The following is a 9,761-nucleotide window of genomic DNA, read 5'->3' on the forward strand; positions in this document are numbered from 1 at the left end:
AGTTTTAGACCAGCCTGAACAAATTTGTGACACCCCATCTTTAAAAAAAACTTTTTGTACTATACAATAAAGGTGTACTTCAAATTAGCTTAAAGCAAAAATAAGTAGGTAAATAAATAAATGAAAGAAGTTACAGATTTATGTTAAGAATATGAGAATTTCTCACGGAAGCTGAGAGCAAGAAGTTTAGCTTAGGCACTTGGATAGTTCTCAACATCCAACTATTGTTTCTTTCTATTCTCCTTTCTAGTCCCTGGCTGTTATCTATTGTTATTACTGTCAGCCTGTCTGCTTCTTCTTATTTTCTAGCACATAGCCAAGTATGGCTTATCCAAGAGCTCTTATGTTCACATATTCTAAATTCAGGCAATCAGAGCAGACTCATTAGCATCTCTGAATTTCAATTCCCAATTCTAACTGACCCAGTTTGGACTGTATGTCTAGCCAAGATCTGTCTGATTATGTGGAAGGGCAAGATATGATTTTTTCAAAATAAAAAATTTAGAAGATAAGTAATTTCTAAGTTATTGATCTGAAGAGTAGATAAATGGACAATATAATGAAAATATGTCAGTCTTAAATAGTCATGTAAATATGATATATTGACTACTAGGAAACCTACAAAATAAGCCAAATTAACATTTCCCTCTTTAATCCATGCATTCCTTCAATATTTATTTATTGTATGTCTGCTATTTATACAGCACTGTTTTACACACCAAGTATATAATGATGAACAAATCAAAGTTCCTGTGCCCATGGAGTTTACATTCTAGAGAATGAAATGGGCAATGAATAGAAAAATGATACATAATAATCAGTGATAATGGCTGTGAGCCTAAATAAACCAGGATAAGGGGATAAGGGGTGTGGCAGTATTTTACATATAGCATTCTAGAATAGTGTCTCTATGAGGTAATATCAGACATAACCTGAAGGAATTAAGGGGAAAAAACAAATAAATATGTAGAAGAGCATTTCATGCACAGAGAATAAAATGTGCAAAAGCCCTAAGTTAGGAACCTTGTTGGCATGTTCCAGGAGCATTGTCTGCAGATGCCATTGTCTGCAGAACATAGAAAGTGAGGGAGACAGTGATAGAAAATAAGATAAAAGATGTATTCAGAGATCAAATTAAATATCCATTTGAAGGACAAAATAGGAGTTCTGGATTTTACTTTGTGTGATGGTAAAGCATTGAGAGATTGAGAGAAGTGTGATTTGATTTATAAATGGAATATTTTGACCCATATGTAGAGAGGGACAAATAATAGGGAGCTAAGGGAAAATTACAGTGATCCAGGTGAGAGAAAAGTGTTTGAACAAGAGTGTTAGTAGTGTGGAAAAATGAAGTAGTCAAGATTCTGAAACACACACACACACACACACACACACACACACACACACACACACACACAGGAGCTAGTGGTTCACACCTATAATCCTAGCTCCTCAGGAGACTTAGATCTAAGTATTGAGATTTGGAGCCAGATGGGGCAGACAAATCCTTGAGATTTGTTTATCTCCAATTAACCAGCAAAAAGCTAGAAGTGGAGGCATATCTCAAGTGCTAGAGTGCTATCCATGAGTAAAAAACCTGAACAACGTGCAAGGTCCTGAATTTAAGCCCTAGTACTGGCCCCAAATAAAGTAAATATGTGTACTGTATTTGCTCAGTTTGAAATAAAGATTTATAGGATGTTGTAATAAATTTAAACAAAGATTCTATTCATACTTCACCTGGCCTCTTCTAATGTTATGTTGCATTAATGACAGTGTAATATAAAAAACCAGGACACTGGCATTGACTTTAGATTCCCCACTTAAGCACTAGTGTGTGTGTCTATTCATTTGTTGCATGTGTAGTTTCATGTAATCAATATTACATTAAGCTATTTTACTGTGCCATTACCATAGTGTTGGTTCCCTTTTGCTGTTGCTTCCTAAAGCTACATTTGCCTCCTTTACTTCCATCCCAAACCTCTGGCCTCTCATCTGTTCTATATGTCCGTAGTTGTGTTATTTTGTGAATATCATGTAATGTTCTTCTATTTCTCCAGTACTTTTCTTTTTTTTTCTGAAGTTTACCTAATATTAGAATAACTATTAGTGCTTCAAAAAAGTTCGTGTTCACCGTTGGTACAATTAATATACGCTAAAAAAAAAGAATGATAAGAAAGCAAAACAAACTCTATTGTGGCAGATTGGGGAAAGTGCAAGCAAGAGGGATGGGAGGAGGGCTAATGATGAGGATATAAGAAGATCAATATGGTCAAAGTAGTTTAATTGAAGATATGGAAATAGAACAATAAAACCTGTTGACATTGTTTTGAGAAGGGGTTGTGAGGTAAATGAGAGTGATAGAGGGGGTGAATTTGATTGGGATACATAGTATGCATGTTTAGGAGCTATGTCCCAGTTAAGTCAAACTAATGTAAAAGTAATGTATGATAATTTAAAAATTAAAGAGTGAAAATAAATGTTCATGTTTCACTCACATATGGTTGTTCATACCTGTAATCTCAGCACTTGGGAGGCAGATGCAAGAGGATCAAGAGTTTATTCCCAGCCAGGGATACATGCATGACCTTGTCTCAAAAAAAGATTGTGTTTTGATGGAATAGCTTTTTTCTATCCATTCACTTTCAATGTATTTATATAATGTTGGAAGTTAGTGCTTGTAGACAGCATATAGCTTGGCCATATTTTTTTGGGTGGGGAGGAAGATTGCTAGATCACATGGTAATTCTATTTTTAATTTCATGAGGATTCTCCATGCTGTTTTCCATAGTGTCTTTACCATTTTAGATTCCACACTAGAGCACACAAGGTTGTAATTTCTAATAACTGTTTTTAAGGTTATTTCATAAAGAATATAAATACCATAACTTTATGAGGTCTATATAAATAGGTGATTAGAATGTTATAATTCCTGTAGCTATAGTGGTGTAAATTTACATCTTTTCTAAGTTACTTATCCCTCTCCAGCAAAAGCAGCTATAAATCTACTCATTTAGCAAAAACTATAAATAGAAAATGCCGTTAATAACTCTAATGTACAACAACACTTCTTATTTTCTGGATTTTGGTTTATACGTTTTTTTTCCTGCTGTTCTTGGTGCTTTAATGTAGAGCCTACGTGCTGTGCCTGAGGTTTTTTCTTTTTCTTTTTTTTTGGCTTAAACCTAGTATTCTACCACTGGAGCCACAGCTCCACTTCTGGCTTTTTGGTGGTTAATTGGAGATAAGAGTCTCATGGACTTACTTGCTTGGGCTGGCTGAAATCTGTGATCCTCAGATCTTAGCCTCTTGAGTAGCTAGGATTACAGGCATGAGCCACTGAGATACCAAGATTTGTTTTAAAAAAAATAATGAACATCTTAAAAGGTATGGGGGTGATAACTGATGGTGGTTTTGAGTTGAATTTCTCTGCTTATTGGTAATGTTGATACCTTTACATGTACTTTTTGGCCACTTATATGTCTTTGGAGATTTATCTGTTCAAGTCATTTGCACGTATTATGATTTCTATTGAGTTGTTTAAGTTCTTTATTATTTTTATATTGACCTCTACATTTTAAACCTGTATGTATAGATTTAAAAGTATTTTTCTATTTTGTAGATTGCCCCTTAACACCATTGGCAGGTTTCTTTGCTATGCAGTTGTTTTTTAGTTGATTTGGTTTCACTTGTTGATTTTTCCATTTGTTTTCTGTGCTCTTCATGTCATATAAAAATCATTGTTTAAGCCAGTGTTGTGAAGTTTCCCTCTACATTTTGTTTATAAAAGTTTTACCATTTCAAGCCTTACATTTAGGTCTTTAATGAACATGTTGATTTTTATCTATGGTATAAGACTGGGATCCAATTTCATTCTTTTGCTTGGATATCCAGTTTTTCTAGCACCATCTGTTGGAGAGACCATCATTATAATGTAGTCTTGGCATACTTGTCAAAGATCATTTGACTGCATATGTGTGCACTTATTTCTTGGCTCACTATTCTTTTTCAAGTTGGTCTGTATGTCTGCCCTTATGCTGGTTCCAAAGTGTTTTGTTTCTATAATTTTTAATATTTTGAAATCAGTGAAGTGAGCTTTGTACCTTCTCAATATTGTTTTGGCAATTATATGTTCTTTTATTTTATTTTTTACAAAATGTCATTGAGATTTTTATGGGAATTGTATTGAACTTTCAGATTGCATAGAAAAGGGGGGGTTGGGAGGGTATAGCTGAGGAGGTGGGAGGGAAAGGATGGTAGGGGTAAAACAAAAGAGGAGGCAACAATGCTGGATAAGAAATGTACTTATTACCTTGCCCATGTAACTGTAACCCCTCTGTACAGTATTTTCACAATAAAAAATTAAAAAAAGAAAAAAGAAAAGTATGGACATTTTGACATAAAGTATTCCAATCTGTAATACAGGGTCTTTCAGTCTACTAATTTCTTTCATCTGCATTGTGTAGCTTCAGTTTACAATTCTTTCACAACCTTAAAGTTTGTAAGTATTTTTATTTCATTTTGGCACTGTTTGGATAGTTCATTATTAGTATATGAAAACACAATTCTATTTCTGTGTCCTGATTTTCATCTGACATCTTGACTGAGTTCACTTATTATAACAGGTTTGGGGGTTGGGGAGGAAATTTTACCATTTTTTCACTATAAAATAATTTCATTTATAAACAGAGGTAATTTTACAATTCCCTTTTAAATTTAGATGGTTTTATTTTTGTTTCTTGTTTAATTGCTCTTGGATAGAATTTCTAATGGTGGTGTGAGTAGACATGGTAATAGTGAACATCCTTACTTTTACCTGATTTTTTTGGTAATATTCCTGGGGCTTGACAACTCCCATTTAGTTATGATGTATAATCTTTTTAATGTGCTGGGAAATTTGGTTTGCTAGTATTTTGTTTAGGAGTCTTGCATCTGTGTTTCTGTTGAGTTCTTTTCTTGTGTTCTATATTGTTCTTAATGTATTTTGAAATGTGTTCCCCCTCTTCAATATTCTGAAAAAGTTGCATAAGGATAGACCTCTCCCTTGTCATTATCTTTCTTTTTCTTTTAGGTGGTGCTTTGGTATATTGGTATATGTACCTCTTGTGGTAGTTATGAGGATTGAATGATAGCCTATATTCACAGTTTTCAAACATTCTTGGTTTTCAGTGGGGAGAAGAAGGAAAGAAATGGGCTTTAGGCTTAGGGATAATTCTCTGTCCTCCTTTTCTCTTTCCATGAAATCTACTTACTCCAATTACATTGTTGTACACTATTTGTCTCCTGTATATGACTGTTTGCATAGAACATTCCATAGTAGAAAAATAGTTTGAAAGTTACAAGCCAATGTGCAAGTATTTAATGAATTGAGAATCACAAATAGTGTATTAAAATTAATTGATTTATACATTCATTATCTATGGATTATGTTTGGAACTGTTCTACATACTGAAGATAAGCAATGAGTGAAGTAATGGGGAAGACTGAGTAATAATGTAAATTAATAAAGATAAAATGTGTCAAGCGTTATAAAGAAACATGAAGTAAGATCAAAGGATTGGGTGGTTGAGGTTGTTATTTTAACAGGGTTGTTAAGAAAATCTTTGCTGATAAAATGATGTTCAAATAGACTATATAAAGTTAAAAGTAGATGAATTATGCAGATATCTGGTGGGCGTGTGTCCCTGCAAGGCCAGTGAATAGTATACAAGGCCAAGGGAAGAGAGAAGGAGCCAAAGGCAAGATCACACAGACCAGAGAGAATGACACATCTAATTATGAGTAAGCCTGGGAACTATGAGAAGACTTGGAACAGAGGAAAGACATCATTTCATTTTCATTTTAGTCGGATCATTCTAGGTTCTAAAGAAGAGACTAGACTGAAGAAAGTTGAGAGTAGAAATAAGAAAGCCAGTTAGAAGATGGATGATGAGCTAGAAATAGAGATGTCCAGGACCTGGTAGAAAGCAGGGAACAGAGTCAGGATTTATTTTGAAGTTAGAACTGGCTGCATGTCCTGATAGGTTGAATATAATGCAACAGTTAAGAGCTGAGGATGGCTGTAGAGTTTTTTTTGGCTAGACAATTGGTAGAATGGGCTTGCTGAGATAAGAAGACGGAAAATGTAAATTTGGGTGAATTTCAGTAGGCAAAGAAATTTCTTTTGGTACCTGTAATTGAAAGATGCCTCTTTTACTTAATAGAGGAGATAACCAAATGGCTGAGTATGTAGGCTGGGAGGAGGAGAAGTGAGTTAGAGCTCAATCCATAGGGCTTATTTTACAGGGAGGTGACTGAATACTGGAGACCTTCTTGGAATAAGGGTAAATGGAGGAGATATCCAGGACTTACATCACTGATGAAAAAAAGAGTCCAAGTACTCTACCACTTGAACCACATCTCCAGCCCTTCTTGATTTAGGTTATTTTTTAGGGTTTGTGCTTGGGCAATGATCCTGTGGCCTACGCCTTCTAAGGAAATTAATCCTACCAGGAAATTTTTAAAAATACATAATTATTAAAGGGGGACTCTGGGAGGGGAAAGTGAGAAAAATGATAAAAGGTGAAAATGACAGGAGTATACTATATATGTATAAAAATAAAATAGCATAATGAAACCCACTAAAAAGGAGGGAATGGGTAAAAAGGAAATCAAGAAAGGGTGATAGAGATGAGATGATTTTGATCAAAGCACATTATGTCTATATAAATAGAATAAAACAAATTGTATTTAAAAACAAGGAGGGAGGGCTGGGAATGTGGCTTAGTGGTAGAGTGCGTGCCTAGCCTGCATGAAGCCCTGGGTTCGATTCCTCAGGACCACATAAACAGAAAAAGCCAAAAGTGGTGGTGTGGCTCAAGTGGTAGAGAGCTAGCCTTGAGCACAGAGAAGCTCAGGGACAGTGCCCAGGCCCTGAGTTCAAGCTCCAGGACCAGCAAAAATAAAAAAATTAAAATTAAAAAATTAAAACAAGGAAGGAAATAAGAAAGAGTAGTAGAGGGGACTAATTTGATCAAAGGACACCCTAGCATGTGTGGAAATATCACAGTGAAGCCCCTCTGCAAAATGTATGCTTAAAAAATAAATTAAAAAACGAACCTCAATTTAACAACTTTGCTTTACATCTCAAGAAACTGAAAAAGAGCTAAGTCCAAAACCAGTGAAAAGAAGAAAATAATAAAGATTAGAACAGAAATAAATGAAACAGATTAGCAAAACACAATTAACAGAACTAAGAATTACTTTTTTAAGAGGTAAAATTGACAAAACATTGGCTAGACTAAGAATAAAATAATTCTTAAAAAATCTTAACTGATGACACAGAAATATCAGGATTATAAAAAAACTAATGTGAATAATTATATGCCAATAAATTGGATAGCCTAGAAGATATGGATAAATTCCTAGAAACTTTCCATATACCAAAAATAAATAAAGGAAAGCTAAAAAAAAGCCAAACATAACTATGACTATTAAAGAGATAGTATTAGTAATCAAAATCTGGTCATCCAAAAAAAGCAAATTGCCAGATGGTTTCACTAGTCAATCTTAGAAAAATTTTATAGAATTCAGTTATGTGCAGTTGCTTACATCTGTAACCATATCATGGCTATCCGGGAAGTAGAAATCAGGAGGCTAATGTGGGCAAAATGTTAGCAAGATTCCATCTCAACAAAATAAGCTGGATGTAGTAACACATATCTGTAATCCTACTTCCTGAACTCTGTCCCTGAGCTACTTTTTCTCAAAAGTAGAGAGCTCTATCACTTGCGCCACAGCGGCACTTTTAGCTTTTTCTGAATAGTTTGTTGGAGATAAGAGTCTCATGGACTTTCCTACCCGGGCTGGCTTTGAACTGTGATCCTCAGATCTCAGCCTCCTGAGTAGCTAGGATTAGAGGCATGAGCCATAGGCGCCCAGCTAGTTGAAGGTCTAGATTCCACGTATGAGTGAAAACATGCAATCTTTATCTTTCTGAATTTGATATATCTTGCTTAACATGATCTCCACTCTCACCTGTTTTTCTGCAAACAACATAATTGCATTGTATGGCTGAAAAGGACTCTATTGGGTACATGTACAATGTTTTCTTTCTCTGTTGATTGGTATTGGGAACTTAGGCTGATTCAATAGCTTGTCTATAAACATGGATGTGAAGTTATCTCTATCCTATGTTGATTTGCTTTCCTTCAGCTATATGCTTAAGAATGGTATAACAGGATGATCATATTGTCAAATCTTCTTTTATTATCTATTCAGTCACTCTATCTTCTGACTGAGGAGTTTAATCCATTTGCATTTAAAGAAATTATTGACAATGTAGAACTTAGCCATTTTGTTAGTTTTTTTAATCTTAGAGCTTTTCTGTCTCTCTTACTTTTATTGTGTTTTACTGATACTTTTATAGAGTAATGTTTTGGCTCTTTCCTCATTTTCTTTTTTATATCTTTAGATTTTTTGTAATTATCATGGGGCTTAAATATAAAACATCTTGTAGTTAATAACTGTCTTTTAAGATTACCTCAGCCTATTTTGAAATGTATATGAAACTATACTTTTATTTTCCCCTCACATATGGGTATTGATATTAAAATTTTAACACTTCATGCTTCTAATAATACATTTTATGTTACAATAATATTTTGTACTTTTATCTAAACCTCTTTGCCAGAATTGAAAGTGATCTGTGCACCACCTTTTTAGTATTACAATATTTTTTGTTAATATGTTTACCTTTACCTTAGAACTTTGTATTTTCATATATTTTATGTTATATTTGTCATTTTGTTTCAACTTAAAGATTCCATTTAGCATTTTCTTGTACTGTAGGTTTAGTGGTAATAAACTTCCTCTGCTTTTGCTTATATGGAGTGTCTTCACTTTTTTTGAAGGCAAGTTTTTCGGGATATAATATTCTTTTTTTTTTTTTTTTTGGTCGGTCGTGGGGCTTGATCTCTGGGCTTGGGCGCTGTCCCTGTGCTCTTCAGCTCAAGGCGAGCGCTCTACTGCTTGAGCCACAGTGCCACTTCCCGGGATATAATATTCTTGGCTACCAATTTTTTCCTTAAATCCTTTCTCGCCTGAAAGGTTACTACTAATAATCTGTGTGTCTCCATTGTACATAATGACTTTCTGTTCCTTCTTTTGAAATACTTTTTATGTGATACTTGACAATTTGGACATAATATCATCTTGCTCCAGTTTTTCTGGGATTCCTGGATCTGGAGGCCCATTTTTTTCTTATATTTGGAATGTTTGCCCATAATTTTATCAAATAGACTTTATTCTCCTTTCTTTCGCCTTTTACTTCCATAGTATGAATAGTAATCTACTTAATAGTATTTTTTTTCTAGAACCCAAGTTTATTTGTATGAGATTTAGCCATGGCCTTTAATGGTTTACAAGATCATTACTTTTATGAAAATAATTAGGAAGTCCACCTTGTAAGCTGCCTTGTAAGCTGGAATCTTGAGATTAATTAAAATGGAACAAATACTGTGCATATGGAGACCACCAACAAAGCCTGGTTGTCAGGTGTGTAGAATTCTGCCATCTGCTGAGAACGCTGAAAAAGAAAGCTAGCACTGTAAATCACCTGGGGAGCTGTATACATCTCTACTTTCTTTTTTTTTTAAATTTAATTTTATTTTATTTGTGAACATATTGTACAGAGGAGTTATAATTACATGGGCAGGATAATGCGTACATTTCTTACCAAGCATTGCAGCCTCCTCCTTTGTTTACCCTTCACATCCCTTCCC

The sequence above is a fragment of the Dipodomys ordii genome, unplaced genomic scaffold, assembly GCF_000151885.1.
Source record: "Dipodomys ordii isolate 6190 unplaced genomic scaffold, Dord_2.0 Scaffold187, whole genome shotgun sequence".
NCBI lineage: Eukaryota > Metazoa > Chordata > Mammalia > Rodentia > Heteromyidae > Dipodomys > Dipodomys ordii.